Source organism: Mustela putorius, unplaced genomic scaffold (assembly GCF_011764305.1).
Source record: "Mustela putorius furo isolate JIRA1106 unplaced genomic scaffold, ASM1176430v1.1 tig00000174_pilon_pilon_pilon, whole genome shotgun sequence".
NCBI lineage: Eukaryota > Metazoa > Chordata > Mammalia > Carnivora > Mustelidae > Mustela > Mustela putorius.
The window spans coordinates 40,180,447-40,200,861 of NW_025421304.1; positions in this window are offsets into that span (position 1 = coordinate 40,180,447).

Consider the following 20,415-nt stretch of genomic DNA (forward strand, 5'->3'; position numbering starts at 1 on the left):
CAGCCAATTCTCAATTCTTGCTCAGTAACGCAATGTCTGCTGGGCACGTGGCCGTGCGGAATAAAGACTACGTTTCCCAGCCTCCCTTGCAGCTACCTGTGGCCATGTGTCCAAGTTCTGGCCAATGGGATGTCAGTCGCAGGTCAACATGGCGGCACCTGGGGATCTATTTTAAGAGCCAGCCAGCAGGCAAGTGCCCTCTCCCTCTCCCTTTCTCCGTTTTCCGGTACTGTTGTCTGCAGCTGTCACCTTGGTTCCTGAAGACGAAGTCGAAGGTTAGGGATGGAGGAGTGGCGCAGAGCCACCACGCAGCCCTGAACTGCTAACGTTTGACCTTTCGTGTGAAAGAGCACCGAGCGGCTGTCTGGCGCCAGCCACAGTTCTTGAAGGGCAAATCCGGTCTTCACTGATGGGACAAGGGAACGACCGCCTCCAGCTGTATATCGGGCCCTCTCTGTTGGGCCCTAAACTGTTAACGTTCAGAATAACCTTAATAAACTAGGAACTGTCAGCTGGGTTTGGTTTTGGCTCAAGGGGATGTTAGGCAACGCCTGGGGTCAGTTTTTGATGGTCCTGACCGAAGGGTGGGGTGTGCGCTGGGGATGCCCAGTGCCTGGACGTCCGGGAGGCTCCTGAAGGTCCTCCACGCGCAGCACAGCCTGCACCGCAAGGAGTGTGTGCGCCCAAATGCCAGTGGTACTGACATGTTAAAGCTGCAGGTTTGGTTTTGTTACACATAAGGAACTTAACACCAAAGGGCTCAAGTCATTTGCCGTCGATGACGTAGCTTGTAAATGGCAGAGTCAGGATTTCGATCAGGTGAGGGTTGGTGGGCACCACGAGCAGGGCATGAGATGCATTTAATAGGTTTCCACAACACCCTGCATGTGCCCACCTCATGTCCAGTAGCTCCTGTGTTCAGGTCTTGGCTCTTCTCTTTGGAAGACTGACTTCGAGCTGGTTCCCTCCAGGACGGCCCCCCAGTTAGTTTCCACTCTGCGTGGGGATGGTCAAGCCCATATTCCTGTTGACAGTATGGTGAGCCCAACAGCATGGCACTGACAATTCAGTAGATCCAGTGGGCTCTAGGGTCCCAGAAGAGGCTCCTTCTGCCCAGGGTGAACCCTCTGTTTCCATGGGGGAGTCCAAGGGGTGGGTTCCTGGAGCCTGGAGTCGGGGGGCACTTGGGGGTGGAGAGGAATGGGATATTTGCCAATGGATATGGAAAGATTTCAATGTTTAACCACCTATATGGCTGTTTCTGGTATGCATGGGCCCCGTATTAGCTTGAGTAGAGACAGGTAGAAATTGTTCACGTTGGAAAGGTTTGGAAGAATGAATCTGCAGAGCTAGTCTCCTTTAACCTCCAAGCTCTCCACCTGCTGTGAGTTTAGAGAAATAAAACACGGCACCATTCAGATGAAAGATTAAGGGAGAGAGATGACGCCTGATGAGCTCCGCCGTAGACCAGGGCTTTGCCATCGTGCTCACTAGTACACCCAGCTAGCCTAGGATGGGGGTTTATTATTTTTTTTTTTCTTTTTGCAGAGGAGGAAACAGCGACCAGAGGGACTGGTACTGCTTTCAGGATTTTGGAGCTGGTAAGTGAACTCAGGCATTTATGCACTGTCAGAAGACAGGGGCTGGGATTTGGGGTCTGAGGCCATCTGAGATATGTACAATCAGGCAAAATAGGGAAAGGATCTGGCCTCAGAGCACCTTTGGCTCAGTAAGCGTGTTCAGTGGGCAGGGCACCCAGAGTTCACCAGGGCCGGACAGAGGCTTTGGGATTTTGACCCCAGGGGCCCACCTGCCTTGTCTGCACTCCCAGACTACCTCCCTGGGTTAGCACCAGCCCTAGGGTCTCTGTGCCCCTTCTCCACATTCCCTGGCAGCATTGAGCAGCTTTTGGATTAGGGAGGTGCTAATGATTTGATATCTCAGCCCAGGGATTTCATTGATCCTTTAAGCTCAGAAATTCCCTCCCTCAAATAGCTGTTTTATCTTCCGGCCCTTGCCACCACTTTAATTATACTAAGTCCTCATCAGATGCCTCCAACGAGAGGGAATTAAAAAAAAAAAAAAAAGAAAAGAAAGAAAAGAAAAAAGAGAAAGACGAGCCATCAGGGCTGTGTTTCCTTTCTAGACCATTTGGAACAGGATTGCTTGTTATCACCCTTTGAATCGCAGCTTTCACCTGGAGATTAAAAGCCCCCCCCCCTGCTCCCCACCGCTTGAGATGAACAATGAGGCGCCCAGGAGCTTAATCTTCTCCGTGGTCATGAAACCCAGGCTTTATGGGACATTGCAGCCTCCAGGTTCCCATTTCCCTTCGCAGGCCATCAGTCCCCGTGGCAAAAACGGTGCCCTGGGAAAATTCATGCCTCTACAAAGTGGTTAATAGCGCATGAAACCATTTCAAAATGTAACTAGAAAGCCGTTTCCAACGTTAACCTTCTGTAGAAGGACACTACGGACACGACTCAGGGCTTTGCAGCTTTCCGAAGCTGGACGTCTTTGTCTCTTTTTTTGGTTTTTGATTTTAGTATAAACTTGAATAAAATTAAAGACATACTTTTTTTTTTTTTTTTTTTTTTTGGTTTTAGCATAAATGACAAACTTTAAAACTTTTAAGGTTCCCCTTAGTAAAAGGGGAAAAGGATCAGTTGAAAGAACAGATGCGTGATTCAGGACCACGTGATTCACAGAACTGCTCCGTACGTGGGAGTGTGGGTGTCAGAACACAGCCATCCAGATGTAGTTCCTCAGGGTTTGGAGCAACGCGGTGGGGCCTGACCCTGGTATGACTTAGCGCTGTGAGTTCTCCAGTGAGAAGCTGTCAGTGCTCATCCGTGTTCAGCTTTAGCAATCGGTGTTTACCGGTGTGCGTGGGTTTTGATGGAAGATGATGGACTCAGAGTGAGACAATCCTGGGTGTCAGTAGTGGGGCAACAACCATGATAAATCCCATCTCTGGAGCCTTCAGATGCTTTCCAGGTGGCTTTCCACCTGATCCTCCCAACAACCCCGTGTAAGCCCCATCTTACAGATGAGTACATTGAGGCTCGGAGGGATGTTATTAAAACACAAGGTGAAGGAAGTGGAATTTGGAACAACTGTTGTGAAAACCCATTTGGCAGTATCTACTAAGCCCATGACCCAGTAATTCCGCCGCCATCTCCTTACTCAGCAGGGTGAGTCCTCTGACCAGCAGACACGTCCCAGGAGAACGTCCACGGCAGCTCTCGTGGGAGCAGCTCCAACACAGCTGGGCCCAGACGCCCAGCAGCACAGATGAATGGATCATTGTGTGTTCACACGTGGAGGGTTGGCAGCCGTGAAGGTGGACCCCCAGCCAGATACCCACATGGGTGAATCTCACAGCACTGGGTGACAGAAGCCAGACATGACGGGATGCACACCAAATGAGCCTGCTCACGAGAAGGCCTGCAACAGGCAGAACTAGCATCCTGTTCAAGGTCAAGATAGCGATTACCTTTTAGGAATAGGGGAAGGGTGCAGAAAATGAGCTGGAGCTGGAGCTCATTTCCGTTTCACTTTGTGCAAGTTCATCGAGCTCCATCCGTTGTTTCTCTTCTATATCCTTTGGATGTTTCAAGCAGCTTTATTGAGCTGTTACTCACGTACTAGAACATCCACCCACTCACGGTGTTAGAGTCCGTGGGTTTCCGTGTATTCGCAGGGCTGGGCAATCAGCCCCACCTCCGGTTCTGCGACGTTTTCATCACCCCGAAAAGAAAGCGGGTACCTGCTAGAGTCACTCCCCGTTTACCTCCACGCCCCCAGCCCCGGGCGGTTGCTAATCCACTGTGAGTTCTGTGCTTTGGATGTGTGTCTGTAGGGTAAATTTAGATCCACAAGTAACTGAAATAACCACAGGGCACCTGGCAGGCATTGCACTGTGATCCTAACTTCTGTGTCATGTGCTTTGCCGTGTTCCGTCATTGTCCCTCGCCTGGCCCTGTAGCCATTCGAAACTGCGACTCCAGGAAGAGAGGATCTTGGGAGTGTTTTCCAATGGGAATATCCCCTTTTCCCCCTCATTTCTCCCTTGTGAGAGCAGGTTTGGGTCAGATCATCCTTTAATTTGGAGAGTTCAGCGAGGGTGTGTTCTAGATGCCGTCTCCTGCATCTGAGCTGTGGTTTTCCCTGGATGGTGGATTTGCACTGGATGGAGTCCTCTCTCTGGATTCCTTCACCGACCGCCCCCTAGGGCCCACTGCTCTGGGTGAGTGGAGGACATCTGTCCCCATCCCCATCCCCGTGGGCCTGGCCAGGACAGCCCAGCACCAGGCAGGACACAGAAGGACAAGGCAGGGAAGGGAGCAGAGAGCTGTGTGTCTGGGCAGTTTGGGCACAGAAGAGTAGCCTGGACTTGGGTTAGAAGGAAGAGTTGTTCTCTTGGCTGATCCAAAGTGAAAAACTGGCAGCCAACAGCTGACCGTGTTCATTTGCAAGGTACTTTCACTTAATCCTCATATCACACCTGGAAGTTAGGGATCAGTACCATTTTTCCCGAGAAGCTAGGGCCTCCCTCTGGGGTGGGTCTAGAGTCTCAGGGCTAAGAGGGGGACTCTGGGGTCAGACTCTGTTGCCTTCCGGTCCCAGTTTCTGTTGTCAAGAGCTTGAGCCCGTCACTTGAGCTCTCTGCCCCACTTTCCTCCCCTGTAAAATGCGGAGAACAGTCTTCCCTGCTCCCTAGAGTTGCTCTAAGGGCCCAGCAGGGTATGCCTGTAGAGCATTTAGCACTGTGTCTGGCACATAGAAGTTCTCAGATGTTAGCTGTCGTTGCTCTTATTCTGGTTAACAGGACAATGACAATGACGAGGTGATGTTGTTGACAAAGGTTATCCGGGCTAAGACGGGTGAGAAAGAGTGTTCTGAGCCGAGGCCATAGCCTCTGGGAGCTGAGAGGACCTGAAGCCTAGAAGGAATGAAAAGGAAGCCTGTGCAGCAACAGTCAGAGTTTGGGGCTTGGGGGATGGTGGTCACTCGCTGGAGGAGTAGGCATGGGGTAGACCAGAAAGCCCTTGTGAGGCCAGGCTAGGGTTAGGGGTTTTGTTCGAAGGGTAGCAGTGGCCTGCGGGGACCAGGTTAAGGCTCTATCGAGGTCTGGCTGGCTGGCTGCCTTGGGGCTGAGTGGATAGCGCCAGGATGGGGCTGGGTTGGTGAGTGTGGGGGCCTTTGCCTTGTCTGTGTTGGAGGGAGGGGACCTGGTGGTGGCAGAGAGGGTGAGAGCCTGGAGTGGGGTCTTGGGCGCTTCAAGAGTTGGGACAGCTGACACTTGGCATCTGATGGGGTCAGAAGGATGAGGAAAAGGCTGGTGTGGCTCCTGCCAGGTCTCTGGTCTGGGGCACGGGGTGGATCCTTCAAGGACACGGATAATACACCGGCATCAGCTTTGGGCAGGGGGTGGCAGTGCCTTCTGTGTGACAATACTGTCTTTAAGGGACAAGTGGAGCTGCCGTGCCAGGACACTCGAGCATCCAGAATGAGGGCCATTCCCGAGCTGGAGCTATGGGATAACGGTGCTAGCTTGAGAGGACCGTGTGTATGGGTGCTTGGAGGCCCGGGGCAGCAAGGTCTGTTCTCACATTAGCGAGGCATCTCATATGGTGGGAACCGAGAAATGAGGCTGGGGAGGCAGGCGGGAGCCAGGATGGGAAGGACTTCGAGTGTCCCGGAATTTGCACCTGTTCTGTGAGTCACAGATCGCTCCCCGGGGTTGCAAGCAGTGAAGTGCTGTGAGCAGGGTTTCTGTTTTTGTTTTGGAAGAAGGCCAGAGCACAGAGGGACCCCGCTGGTGGTGGGAGAAGTTCGTGCTCATGCTTTGAACTGGGATTATCAAGGCCTGTGAGAAAGCAGCTAAATCAATAGCTGATGTGGGGAGCCAGGCATCCCGTGGGGAGTTCCTGAAATATAGATACGTGCTGATGAGTAAGATCATTATGGAGTCTGATTCAGAGGATTAGGGGCACAAACAGGCTGTTGAATTCTGTCACTTGGCGACCAAAGTCTCCCCATCAGAAGGGAATAGAGCAGCCGGGCCCCTTTAGACACAGATGGGAGGTGTTTAGCATCAACAGTACAGCTCAGTCTGGTAGCCACCTTTTGGGGGATTTTTCATCTCTTCCTACATCCATTCACCCATCCAACATCCGACCCATTCTTCCATCTTTCCTTCCACCCACCGGTTCTCTGCCTGTCCGTCCATCTCCCCAGCCAGGCAGCCAGCCAGCCAGGCAGCCATCTCCCCAGCATCCGTCTCCCCAGCCAGCCGGCCATCCGTATGTGGATGCCTGCTGTATTCCAAGTTCTTTTCTAGCGATCAGTGTGTGAGATAGACAAGGTCTTCTCTCATGCAGTTGACCTTCTTGAGTGGGAGTCAGGCAACTTGCAAAATAAACAGGGAAATGTGTGAGTGATAGGTGTGGCAGGAGAAGTAAAATAGGGCAGTGAAAATGATGGGTGGCTGCTTTCGCTAGCGTGAGCAGGAATTCTTCTCTCTCTGAGGGGGTGACATTTGAACTGAAGCTTAAATGATATGGGTCAAAGAGGCAAATCTTTTTTTTTTAAGATTTTATTTATTTATTTGACAGAGAGAGATCACAAGTAGGCAGAGAGGCAGGCAGAGAGAGAGAGAGAGAGAGAGAGAGAGAGAAGCAGGCCCCCTGCTGAGCAGAGAGCCTGATGCAGGGCTCGATCCCTGGACCCTGAGATCATGACCTGAGCTGAAGGCAGAGCCTTAACCCACTGAGCCACCCAGGTGCCCCAAACATTTTTTTTTTTTAAAAGATTTCGTTCACTTATCTGACAGAGAACAAGACAGCAAGAGAGGCACACAAGCAGGGGGAGTGGGAGAGGGAGAAGCAGGCTTCCCACTGAGCAGGGAGCCCGATACGGGGCTCGATCCCAGGACCCTCGGATCATGACCCGAGCTGAAGGCAGAGGCCCAATGACTGAGCCACCTTTGGTAGGGGAAGAAGAGCATTGTGGGTGGAGGGAATAGCAAGTGAAAATGATTGGTCCAGAAATGGATTTGGTTGTTTTGAGGGACAACAGGTCAACGTGGCTGGGAAGATGCTGGGCTGGAGGAGGATGGAGCTGTGGCTGAGGGCACCCCTAAAACGAGACCCTTCAACATGTCAATCACAGTACGCCAAACTGGTGTTCACCTCAGGGCCTTTGCACCTGCTGTATCCCTGGCCTGGAATATGCCTTGACCTTCTCTCTGCACAGGTGATCCTTTTTCATGACTCCCATTTTGACTACAATGTCACCTGTTCAGAGACATCTTCCACATTTTTCTACACACATATGTGTAGAAATACACTTTTTTTTTTTTAAACCTCAAATATACATTCTGTTGTAAAACTCCTTTGTATATCTTAGCAATATGTTATCAACCTTTTCTCCTCCACAAGTCGGCGGAGGTGTGCACCACTTTGGTATGGAATTCCACTGCCTAAATACATCTCATTCTCTGAAATGGTTCTCTTACACCAGAACATTTGTCCCTCCTGCCCGCACCAACCACTTTACCATTATATACTGTGCGGTGAGCGGCCTCTTCAATGACGTCATCTTTCCCCGTAGTCTGTGTGCTTCGCAAAGTGAGGGGAGGTGATAGATAAAAGGCAGACCAGTGCTAGCCTTTAGTCAGGACAAATTTCATTTTATTAAGGTAGGAAATGAGTTAAGGGGGCTCTCTAGCTGGGAACCACACCGTGTTTACCTGCCCATAGGTGAACCCCCCTCCTTCCTTCAGCAGTGGCCGGCGGCCTCCAGCAGGTGGTGTCGTGAGTCAGCCCCGCTTCCGTCCTAGACCTGTGCCACCCGCTTCGTAATTAATGGCCGGTTCCTGCCCCCCTGGACATTACCTGGGGCGACTAGTTTTCTCAGTATCCGTTGGCAACTCCAGTTCAGATCAATCTCCCTCCTCCCTCCCTCTTCCTTCTCCTATTCCTCCTGCAGATTCAGTTGTGTCCACTTACTCGACCCACCTTGGAGCAATTTTCTCAGACTTCTGTTAGACACATTTATCAAGAATCCGAGGTGTTGCTCCTTGATCTCTAGGGGACTTTAAAAACACTCACGGTGAATGAAATAAGGTAATACTCGTAAATGCCTCGAACAGTGGCTAACGCACAGAAGCACTGTTGAAAAATACAGGAGGCTGTTTTTAATTCCTAAGACTGTCCCCCTGAATTTGGGGAAGGTGCCCAGTTTTCTCTAGGGGTGGGAAGTGCTGGATGCGGGTGGCTTGGTGCTGCCCTGGTGGGTTCTTGCTCAGTGAGCAGGTGACACTGGAAGGAAGTGATCGCAGAGCTGCTCTGGTTGAAGGAAAGGGTTCATGATTCGCGACCGAGGACCTCAGCCACTTGTCCTCCAGGAGCTGCCATGTCCTTTACCCAACCCTAAGAGGGTCTGGGCCCTGACGATGGGGAGTAGGGCTTAGTGAGGAGCAGGGAAGGGCACCAGCGAAAGCAAATTGACGGGAGTGTGCCTGGCCCCCAGCACGCGCTGAGACTTTACCACGAAGATGCCCAGCCAGGGTCCAGGTTCCCTTATCGTCCTCTGGGAGCAGGGCAGGGTGTGAGCCCTTCTGCCAGCCTGTGGGGGAGGAAGTTCTCCTCCTCTAGGCCAGGCTGGCCCGAGGTACAGGGCCTGGGCGATGGTGTTGAAGTAGGGTCCTAGTTTCAGGGAATCCTGGACTCAGGTGACTGGAGGTACCTGTGGGCATGCAGGCGGGGGTGGGGGGTTGGCCCAGATCTTGAGCCATCACATGACTTGAGGGTCATCTCCAAGGTGAGCTGTTAGCACAGCAAATGACAGAGGGAAACCCGAGGTGACAGAGAGATTCTGATTGTAATGGAGCCAGCTCAGTCAGTAAGCAGATGGGTGACCTTGGGCAAGCCACCTCTGGGCCTCACTTTCTCCATCCGTGAAATGGGGATCAGAGCAATGCCTGCCTCTTAGAGTCGTCGTGTGGATTAAGTGAGTGTGTGAAGTTCTTGGCTTAGAGAAACACTAAGTGTGGTTACTTTTTTTAAAAGATTTTTTTAAAACATTATTTATTTATTTATTTGACAGAGAGAGAGAGAGAGAAAGCACAAGCGGGGGGAGCAGGAGAGGGACAAGCAGGCTCCCCACTGAGAGGGAGCCCGATGTGGGGCTCAATCCCAGAACCCTGAGATCATGACCTGAGCCGAAGGCTGATGCTTAACCAACTGAGCCCCCCAGGCGCCCCTAATGTGATTACTTTTAGGACTAGAATTAGTTGTTATTATAATCCTCCTCTGCCCTGCCGCCAGCCCCTAGCCCCCAGTGAATGCAGAATTCACAGCTTTCCCTTTAGAGGAATAAGTGGTGGGTGGGGACAGCTTGGAGGCCCCCGGGACCCCACCTGCTGTCGTCTGACCTCCTTGTGGGACTGGGGGTCAGACACCGTCTGCTCAGCTGCTGTTCGTGGTTGGTCCTGAAGCTTTCCGCTTTGCTAACTGCTGCCTTTGATAGTGACACACACGTCTCTTGGTCCCAGACATGTTTGTCACTCAGCCCCGCCTGATGCCCTTTCCTCCTGGCTGATCTGCAGGCAGGAGATCACTCCTCAGCCTTTTATTTTCCTAGTGTCCTCCGTGAGTCTGTGTGCACCCCCAGATCACAAGGCCCAAGAAAGCCCCTTATTTAGACTCTCTTTAGAGCTTCCTACGAGGACACTACTGCAATTGACGGTAACAGAAGGACCCTGTGCCGTGTTCTATGCAGAGGACTTCTGCGGGGTTTCTGTTTGATTCCACGCAGCGTCCTATGGGGCAGGTGCCATCATCATGCCATTTGCTGGAAAATGAGAGGAGTTCAGAGCTCAGGGGACGTTTCTGGAAATTGGCAGAGCCGGATTGGAACCCACGGCCATCCATTTTCTGAGTCATACGTGATCCACTATAGACAAGCCAGAAACTATAGATGACACTCGATTTCCCCTAGTTCTACCATCCAGAAAAAGTCAACAGGAGCATTTTCGATGGGAGAGCCAAGGGTATAAATGGTACCCGCTGTGCATCTTGGCTTGGGGCCTGCTTCCTGCCCCCTTGGTGTGTCACAGGTGGTTCTGATCAGTCGGCTGGATGCCTGCTGACACCCTAGCTCTCATCCCTTAGCAGTCTGTTACATAGTTGAGAAGGCTGTGCTCTTTTGGTTGAAAGAAGAGCGAAGACAGTCTCTGGCAGGAGTAGCTGGCCCCAAAGGACAAAGGGCCTGAGTGCCTGGAGGGACAGCCTGGTGTGTGGTCGCCTTGGGCCTCAAACCTAGCTTGTCTTCAGGAGAACACTGAGCTAGATGTGAGCCTGGAGTGTGCACAGGCTGGACAGGATTTTATAGCCAAGTGTCCTGATAGGGTACAGTGTGGAGCAGACAGATTCCACATGGCGCCATTGATGTGTTTCTTGTTTACGCACCAGTAAGTTGAGACCTTGTGACAGTGTCAGTTACGTCATGACTCTTGCAATAGCCTAGTACTTGCCTCAGGACCTTTGCACCTGCTGTACCCCCTCCCTGGAATATGCCTTGACCTTCTTTCTATAGAGGTGATTTATTTTCATCACTCTAGTCTTGCCTAGGACGTCACCTGCTCACGGACATCTTCCTGCCGACCACCCCAGCCAGCTCATTCTTACGAGGTTCATCACCATTTTACTTTCTTTATAGTGCCCACTGCTCTGGGATTTTCTTGTTCATCCATTTGCTTCTTGTTTGTAGTCTGTCTCTCCCCACTCCCCCAGTTAGAATGCACATTCCCCAGATCCCAGGGCCAAGAAGAATAGCCAGCACCTAATAGATGCTCAGTGAATCAGTGTTGAACAAATGAATGGGAATTTTTGCCATCACTCTGGGTTCTATCAGCTTTTGATCTCATTAGAGGAAGGAGAAGGGAGAGAATGCAGTCACCTATGTGTGTGGCTCGGTGGCGAGGTGGCAGGGGTGGGACCACCTGCGCTGGGCCTGGGCCTCTCTGCCCCGGATCCGCCCTCCTCACCACTCTGGGGGACATTCCTAGGGGACCGACTCCCCTGACAGCATGTCCCCTGCTCTCATGTCACTGGGCTCAGCCAGTGGGAGGCCCTGAGGGGAGGCGGAGGGCGGAAGGAAGGGAGAAGCCCGGGTGTTTCTCCCCGTCTCTAGACCTTGGATGCGCCTTGGTCAGGGGCTGTGTCTCGTCTGTGGCTCCAGCATCCCCAGACAGGGGAGAAACACCTGTGCTTCCCATTCTTTGGGGTGACCCAGGTCCTAGGCCCGAGAAACACCACCCCTCTCTTTGCCACTGATACAAATCCTGTGCCTTGGTAATACGAAAGATAAGGGAATCGGAGTTAGGTAATCTGATTGTCGAGGAATGGACGAAGAAGACGGTCAGACAGGGGGCCCCAGGGGTGGGCTGTCACCTCTCCCTCCTGCCCACCAGGACTGGGGCCCTGCGTGCTCAGCCAGGCAGAAATCACTTTCTGAATTTATGTGCCCGTCCATGGTGATTGATGGCGGGACAGCTTGTGTTTGCCAAGTGATCGATTTACCTGCACCAGGCACTGAATAATAAGGGCCAAGGAGACTTGCTGTGTCTTCTTTTCCTGAACTCCTGCCAAGCTGAAGCCTCCATGGTCCCTGCCAGGAAGGGCTGCTCAGGGTGTCCTGGAGCATCTGTGGGGGGCTCAGTCGGTTAAGTGTCCAACTCTTGATTTTGGTTCAGGTCATGATCTTATGATCGTGAGATCGAGCCCTGTGTTGAGCCCCTGCCTCAGGCTCTGCGCTCAGTGGCGGGGAGTCGGCCTGAGATTCTTGACCTCTGCCCCTTTCCTGACTTGTGTGCTCATGTTTTTCTCTCTCTCTCTAATTAATTAAAGAAAAAAAAAGCTCAGGCTGTCTTACTGCCTCGTTGACCGCTCCTGGCCAAGTGGCCTGACTTGTTGAGCCCAGGGAGGAAGAGGGAAGCAGGAAGGGTTCACAGGGAATTATCTCATGGGTTGTAACCGTTGTGTCTCTGCAGTCAGATGGGACCCACTTAAGTTCCCCGCCTCCCTCGGTGGGCTCCTGGCTCTGGGGGCTGCTGGCCGTTGGCCAAGTCAGCATCTTTTGAGGGGATGATGGATGTTGGCAGACACCAGTGTTCAGCGCAGGCTGAGGCCCCCCCCCCTGCTGGGGCAGCAGGGTTGCACCTCTGGAAAGAGGCTGGCCAGCTGCCAAGGCAGACCTGGGCCATGACCCGGTCCCGCCCCTTGGAATCACGCAGTCACCTTTCAGCCTATTTAGTTCTCCGTTAAGTAGCGATGATTGGGTGGTGGATGTCTGGAAGGGCTGATCTGAAGATCAAGGAGGGACCTGCAGAGGTGCCTCGTACAAAGCGTGGCATGCAGTAGGTGCTCAAGAAATGCTACTTTCCTCTACTCTTTCCCCTGTAGCCTCTGCTTTCATGGATGCTTATCCGCCAGGCTGGGCGTGAACTTGGTGTCTATCAGTCAGGATGTATTTGGCAGTCAGTGACAAAGAGCTGTAAGTCAATCAGCTTAACACTACTAAGATGACTTTGTCCCATATAACGGGAAGCCCACATGGGATGACTCTAGGATTGGCCCAACTCAGTGGTTCAGCAAAGTCAGCAAGGACTCAGGGTCCCCCCCTTCCCCCCAATACTAGTATTGGCCTCCCTCTCCTAACTGTCTTCTCATGGTGGCAATGTGGCTGCTGAAGATCCTGGCATTGCATCCTAATTAGGTCAAGTCCAGATGCACAGAGGGAACATCACTCTCCTGCATGTCTGTCCGGTGTGAGCATCACCTTCCCGGAAGTATCACACTTCACTTCCCCTGACACTCACTGGTCCAGACCAGATGGCCCACCCGTTCCTGAACTGATCACCAGGAAGAGGGGGGGTGGGATATGTGATTGGCTCAGGCTTCTTGGGGGAGTCAGGCACCCTCATCCCTAGATGACTTTCCTTAGCAGTCCTGCTCCCGCCACCCTTTTCTGCACTTCCTCCCCAATCTCTGCTTGCAGTGGGAGCTTCCTCCAGCCTCTCAGACTCCATGTGAGTTTAGAGTGGAGCAGTTTTGGGCCCAGAGGCAGGTGGACCCTGCCTGGAAGATTCCCCCCCCCTCCACTTGCCGGGCTCCTCATCTCTGGGTTTAGATGTCGCCCCTTGGATGCTGCTCCTTTCCGCCCTCTCTGAAGGGGATTCCCCATCTGACACGGCACCCACCATGTCTTTCTTAGACTTCTGAGTCCTTGGAGCATTTAGCACAATTTACCTGTTTGCTTGGTCTGTGTCTTCCCACTGGATCTTCTTCTTGATAGAGGGGATCGCTCTCAGGCCTTATCCGTGTCCCAGTGGGCAGCAGGACCTGTCCCCGGGGCCTTCCGTGTTCCATATATCCCAGGACAACCCACGATGAGGCTCTGTGCAGGAACTGAGCATTTATTTCTCTGGAAGGTTAAGAGTTTCCTCTGGAGAAGGGCTGTGAAGTCTCCAGCTCACCTCTAGGCCATGCATCCTGTCAGCAGAGAGGGAGTGGTCTGATGCCCAACTGATCCCCCGAAGTCAAGAGTTTTTTTGCTTTTGTGTGTGTGTGTGTGTGTGTTTTTTTTTAAAGGATCTTTAGCCAATAACATCTTGGATGGCTTGGCCTGGTTCAAGTTTTTGTGGTGCTAACATCAGTGTCTCTTGGGGTTGTCTGATTGACCTTGAGCCCTGACCTGAACCACACAGGCAGGAGAGGGTGAGGGGATGGGCCCTAGGCAGAGGGTCGAGTGCCCAGCCAGAAGCAGCAGGTGCACACAGAGCTCAAGTCCGTTTCCGCTTGCCTGGCCCTTTTTAATTTTGTTTCCACTGTATTCTCATTGAAGTAAAATTCACATTTTAAAAAATGAACCATTTTAGGGGCACCTGCGTGGCTCAGTCACTTGAGCATCTGACTCTTGGTTTCGGCTCAGGTCGTGATCTCAGGGTGGTAAGGTCCAGCCCTGCATCGGGCTCCACACTGAGCATGGAGCCTGCATAAGATTCTCTCTCTCCCTCTGCCCCCCCGCCATGCTGCTGCCCCCCCCACGCCGTGACCCCACCCCCCACGGCTCATGCTCCCTCTCAGAAAAAATTTTTTAACCATTTTAAAGTGTTTGATACGGTGGCCTTTAACACATTCACATGGCTGTGCAACAAGCACTTCCTTGGAGTTCCGAAATGTCCTCAGCACCTCAAAGGGGGCCCCGTCCCCATGAGCTGTCACGCCCCATCCCCCTAGGCCCGCAGCCCCGGCAACCACCCGTCTGCTTTCTGTCTCTGGACGTTAGTCCATCCCGCGTATTCCGTATGGGTCCGACTTCCTTCACTCAGCATCATGTTCTCCAGGCTCCTCCGTGTTGTGGCCAGAATCAGTACTTCCTTCTTTTTTATAGAATCTTTTTTATAGAATTTTTAAAAATCTCCGCATTTTGGCTGCTGCAGACGGTGCTGCTCTGTATACTTGTTTACAAGTTTTTATTTGAACACCTGTTTTCAGTTATTTTGGATCTTTACCTCAGAGTGGAATGGGTAGGTCATATGGTAATTTTGTGTTTACCTTTTTGTTTTTTTAAAGATTTTATTTATATGACAGAGTGAGAGACAGTGGGAGAGAGAACACAAGCAGAGCAAGCTGGAGAGGGAGAAGCAGGTTTCCTGCTGGGCAGGGAGCTCAATGCAGGCTTGATCTCAGGACCCCGGGATCGTGACCTAAGCCGAAGGCAGATGCTTCACCGACTGAGTCCCCCAGGCGCCCGTGTTTACCTTTTTGAGGACCCACCAGATGTTTGCACAAAGGACGCTACAGTCTCACCAGTGATGTCCACGGGTTCTGTTTTTCCATATCCTCACCAAGACTTGCTGTGTTCTGCGTATGTGTGTGTGTGTGTGTGTGTGTGTGTGTGTGTGTGTGTGCATGCGTGGTGCTCGCCATCCCAGTGTGGGGAGGGGAAGTCTCACTGTGGCTTTGATTTGCCCTCCTCTGGTGACTGGTGATGCTGAGCACGTTTCCGTGGACCAGTTAGCATCTGTACAGATTCTTTGGAGACATACCTGTTCAGGTCCTTGGACCATTTTTTAAATTGGCTTTAAATTGTTTTCTTGTTGAGTTACAAGAACTCTTTATATATTGTACCCTTTTAAATTTTTAGACCTCTTTGTCTCGATGTCACCCAAACTGAGACATGGGAGAATTCTACAGGGAATGTCAACATGCCCTTCTCCCCAAATCCGCCCACTCGCATCTGGCCCCCTTTGTGTGGTCATTGTCTGCTTGAATGGTATGTGTCCCTAACTAGAACGTGCTTTGAACTGGATGTTGGAGGAACACTGATGGCCACGATGCTAAGTTGCACTTGTACTGCCATGAGCTCAGTAGCCCAGGGATGAGGGGCGCCGCAGTCTTGCTGTGGACGAGGAGCAGAGGCCTGGGGAGGACAGTGCCTCGCTGGGCTCACCAATTACAGCAGGAGCAGAACCTCATGCAGACTTCCACGCCCCGGACCTCTGCTCATGCTTCCTGTGAGTTTATTACTGGATGCTGCTTTTTGCCTAAATAATGAGTGTGTGTGTGTGTGTGTGTGTGTGTGTGCATGTGCGCATGTGTGTGCGCGCATGTGTGATTTAGACAAATAGGCGTGCACGGTTTGGTAGCAACTCTAAGCCAAAGTCCCTACTCTACTCTGTTCTACTGTGGTCGGCTCCAGCAGCAATGAAGAGGCTCACCCTGGAGCGATTTGGTCTCCAGACTAGGGGGCATTTGGTAATGTCTGGACATGTTTTTGGTAGTCACAGCTGGTAGTGGGGAGACTACCACTGGCATCTCGTGGGTAGAGGCTAAGTGTCCCTTAGTGCAGGGCGCAATCGCCACGACAGAGGATGAGCCCTGAGTGTCAAAGACGCCGAGCAACCTTCCGGCCCAGCCGGCAGAGGGACAGGTGTCTCCAGCTCCTAAGACGCCGTCTAGCATAGGTAGTGGCTGGGGAAGGGAGACAGCGTGGGGACAGGTGTGGCTACGTGGGTCACATCTGTCCAGTCAGCTCAGGGGACTTTGGTGCCATGCAGTGGGGGGCTCTAGGGTCACTGACTACCATTAAGAAGTCCTGGCAAAGTCATCTGGGAAGGAGCCCTGGGTGGGGTATGGGAGCATCCCTTTAGCCACACAGCAAATGTTCACTGAGCACCTACTGTGTCCAGTGGGCATCGTGGGTGAGAAAGAAAAAATGAAGAGACGATCCGTACCCTTACGGTACTTAACACCTATTAGGAGAGTTAGGCATTGTCACAAGAAACATCACGTCGACTGTCCTCCAGCCTAGGCATGTGGTCTATGAACGCCTGTTCTGGGGGAACTGGTCTGGTCTGGAGATCAGGGAATGTTTCTGGGAGGAAGCTGCGGAGTGTTTTGCTGAGAGTGGAGACATGCGGAAGCCTGAACCAGTTTCCCTGGTAAGACATCAGGGAAGGGTGTCCGGGAGAGGGAGCAGTGCAGGCAAAGGCCCTAGAGCAAAGGGGCAGGGGAGCAGCCTGTGGGGGAGGCCGGGCTGCAGCAGCGGGGGGTGGGAGGGGGCATGGGGGGGTCTGGGGGCTCCTCTGGGAGACACACCGGCAGCGTTGGTGCTCCTGGCATTGGCCGCTCACAGGAATCACGCTGGGTCTTTGGATGCCACCTGTTCTGATCTCACTGACCTTGGTTCCGAGTTCTTGGTTCTGGGCTTGACCTGGCTGTGGGGCTGGTTGAAAACCCCTCCTGTGGGAGATGCTAATGTGCGGCCGGGTTGAACAAGTCCAGAATAGATGTGCGAGGCCTGTGGGGTTGCCTGTGTCTGTCCGTGCCTTAGTAGGGCTGGGCTGCGGCTTGGAGCCTAGGAGGTGGGGTGTGGAGGGGTTTCACAATCGGATTTGCTCTGGAGGGAGAAACAAAAACACGTGACTGAGTCACATGGGTGAGAAGCCAGAGAAGCCCGGTGGACCCTGGCCCGGCAGCCAGAGAGGCGCTGATGGGACCAGAGCATCATCGGGGTCAAGGGTGCAGAGAGCCAGGCCAGCCTTCACACCTGACTTTTGACCCGTGTGCATTGGCTTCAGGGCTTCCTACTGCTTGAAAGGGGATGCTTTCTCCTGCAGCAATGCTGAATGCGAAGGAAGCGGGGAAGGTCCCATCAGCCTACGCCAGGGGGTCTCTCCTGGGAGGTCTGGCCCTGGGGCCACCATTCACTCTGGGGCAAGGGCAGGGGGAGGAGGCGAGCCGGCCTGCTGAAGGGGGTGCAGAAGCTGGGAGTTCCTTAACAGGGAGGGCATCAGCAGTGAGTGGAATGGGAGACAGTGGGTGGGGGTCAGTAACAGGGCGAGGAGATGGGGTGAACGGAGGCCAGGGTCTGGCTGTCCAAGGACAAGCAGCTCAGGGGACATCTGTTTTCATTCACAGCCTGGAGCAGAGCTGGGCTGGGCTGGGCTGTGCTTAAGGCCAAGTGCCAGCTTGAGGCCCTCTTCCACTTGGGGCTGCCCTGGCTTCCAGAGGACATGGTCAGGAGGGGCTGGCAGGGACCAGGCACCGGTGGGCTCGTCCACACTACCCAGCTCCCTGGCTCAGAGAGTGCAGAGGCTTGCCCCATGTCACACAGTGCTTTTTGGACCCAGGGCCATCCTCAGGCATGCTGCCTACGGCCCCCGAGACCTTTAGGAGGCTCAGGAAAGTATCTGAATTTCTCTTAACATCAGAACAAACAAACAAAAAAGAATATGCCCCAACTTGGGTTCTATTTGTCTTTTCTTTTTTCTTTTTTTTTTTTTTTAAGATTTTATTTATTTATTTGACAGAGAGAAATCACAAGTAGGCAGAGAGAGGGGGGAAGCAGGCTCCCCGCGGAGCAGATAACCCAATGCAGGGCTCGATCCCAGGACCCTGAGATCATGACCTGAGCTGAAGGCAGAGGCTTAGCCCGCTGAGCCACCCAGGCACCCCTCTGTTTGTCTTTTCATCAGCGCATTCGTAGTAGATCTTTGATACTTACTAATTTTACCTGGAGGACGGGCCCCCCAGCCACGCGCTCTAACCGAGGCCGTCTGTCCAGCCTCATCCTCCAGCGCTCAGGTGTGTGTCCGCTTCTCCAGGGAGCCCTGGGAGGCCTCCTCCGAACAGCATCCACCCCCGCCCCCTCACCTGTAGCTTGGCTCCCCATGAGCACATGGAGCAGTGGTTTCGAGCACAGGCTCTGAAAGCGAGTGTCCGGGAGTGACTCCCGGCTTTGCGAACTGTCCAGGATGTCATCTCAGCCAAGTTGCTCATGACACTCAGTTTCCCTATCTGTAACATCGGGGTAGTAACCGTACCTGACTTGCAGAGTACAGATAGATGAAATGAGTATGTTTACAGCCCTCGAGCCATGCCTGCACTGAAAAGTGCTGTCTAACTGTGCGTGAAAATCACGGTTTGGTGAATTCCTGATTTGCCCACTCGGCAGGAAAGCCCAGCAGGGCAGGGTTTGGGTCTGGTTTTACTGACCCTGGGATCCCCAGGCCAGGCACCAGGTAGGTACTCAAATGTTTGAATGGATGAACAAATGTATCCTGGTCCTCTTTCTTGTGCCACTATATTTCTTTCTGCTGCAAGTCATTCACACTTTAGTACGATTTATGGATGAAAGTCACCCTGGCCCCTTTCCTAAAGTATGCACTTGGCTTGATCTGATCACCATGGGAAACATGTTCTGCCTTCCTTGGAAAGGCCCAGTGATAGGGCGGGGGAGTTTTATCAGGGGTGGAGGTTCAAGATTTCTTCCTAGACCCTGTGACTCTGGGCCCCGTCCTCTGCTCTGGAGTGGGAGACCTTTAACGTGCTTGTGCCCTTAATATTTCTAAAGGAGACTGTTTCCTCTTTTTTCAGAGGGAGAGAAGCCCTTGGCAGGCAGCCACTGTCAGACCCCAGTGGGTCCCTCACTCAGAGGAGACTTGATAAAAGTCCTCCTGGCTCCAAGGCTTTCCCAGAGGAAACCTCCCGCCCCCGGAGCGGCAGGAAGTCACACTCATGGGTTAGTTGGTCCTGGGAGGACAGCCCATGAAGCTTGGGATCAAATCCAGGCTCCAGAACTCAGATAAACCAGAAAGACCTCCACTGCTTGGAACATCAAGTTCCGAGGCCTGGCAGAAAGCCGGGTGGAGCTGGCGGCCCCCCAGTCACGGCAGGTCCCTGGCCCTGGCTGGCCCTGACGGCGCCCGTGGGGCGGTCCAGGCGGGCTGTCAGGCCAGGAGCCCGTAGTGTAGCTGATCAAAGGAAAGCGGCTGGTTTCCCAGGCAGATTTGTTCCATGGTAACTTCTCTCCTTAGAGCCTTTCTCCTTCCATATTGAGCCTGGAGCACACGTGTGCCCGGGTGTCCCCCTCCTGTCCTCAAGACTTTGGATGGTCATTTCTATAAGTTAATCTTTGCAGGAAATGAATAGATGGGTCCCAGCTCGGTGCCCTGGGTCCTTGGGATCCCAGTACTGCCGTGGAGCTGATTTCTCCGCCAAAGAGCATGTATTGAGCACCTACTGTGTGCCATCCCGTGCCATGTACTGGGACTGACTTTTGCCCTCCATCTCTCGTCTGCAGATGAAGCGTACTTCCTCAGACGGTTGTCGTGATGGCTAAACCTATTCTGTACCCCATCCAGGACTTGCTGGGGGCTCCCGCGGGCCAGGCCCTGTGTAGACAGTGAGAGATCCCTGACCTTGCAGTGCTCCTATGGGGGTGTCTGAGCTTCTCCTGCCGCCGGAGCTAAGACCACAAACCTAGCATCACAGATGAAAGACCGAGGGCAGGCTTTCCCAGCGTCACATCTCCATGGCCAAGCTAGTATGCCGCCCAGGCGTGGCTCAGTCTGGGGCCTGGGTCCCTTCCGCCTTCCTGACGGTAGGTCGCAGGGGTCAGATGGGCCTGGGGCCGAGCCCCAACTTGGTCTCCTGCTGCCTGACCTCAGGCAAGTATTGGTGCCTGTTTTCCCATCTGTGAAATGGGCATCACAGTAGGGGCTGCTGCGAGTAGGCAGCAGACTGTCAGATACTGAGCACAGCGCTTTCTGCATGTGTCCAGAGCACACACAGGCTGACACGGCACACTCACGACGCATGTGCCCCGGGTCACGGTCAAACGTCACCGAACTCTCCCAAGAACATGCGACGTAACTGTTGGCACACCCACGTGAAGGAGGCCACCAGGGTTCAAGGCGGTGAGTTGTTTTCCCACGGCCACGTGCTCAGCCAGTCCCCCTGCAGCACCTCTCCCAGAGAGGCTTCTAGGGGCAGAAGCCCGTAGATGGCTCGTCAGCTCAGCTCAAAACTTGGCCGAGCTAGAAGCCGCCAACCCCCA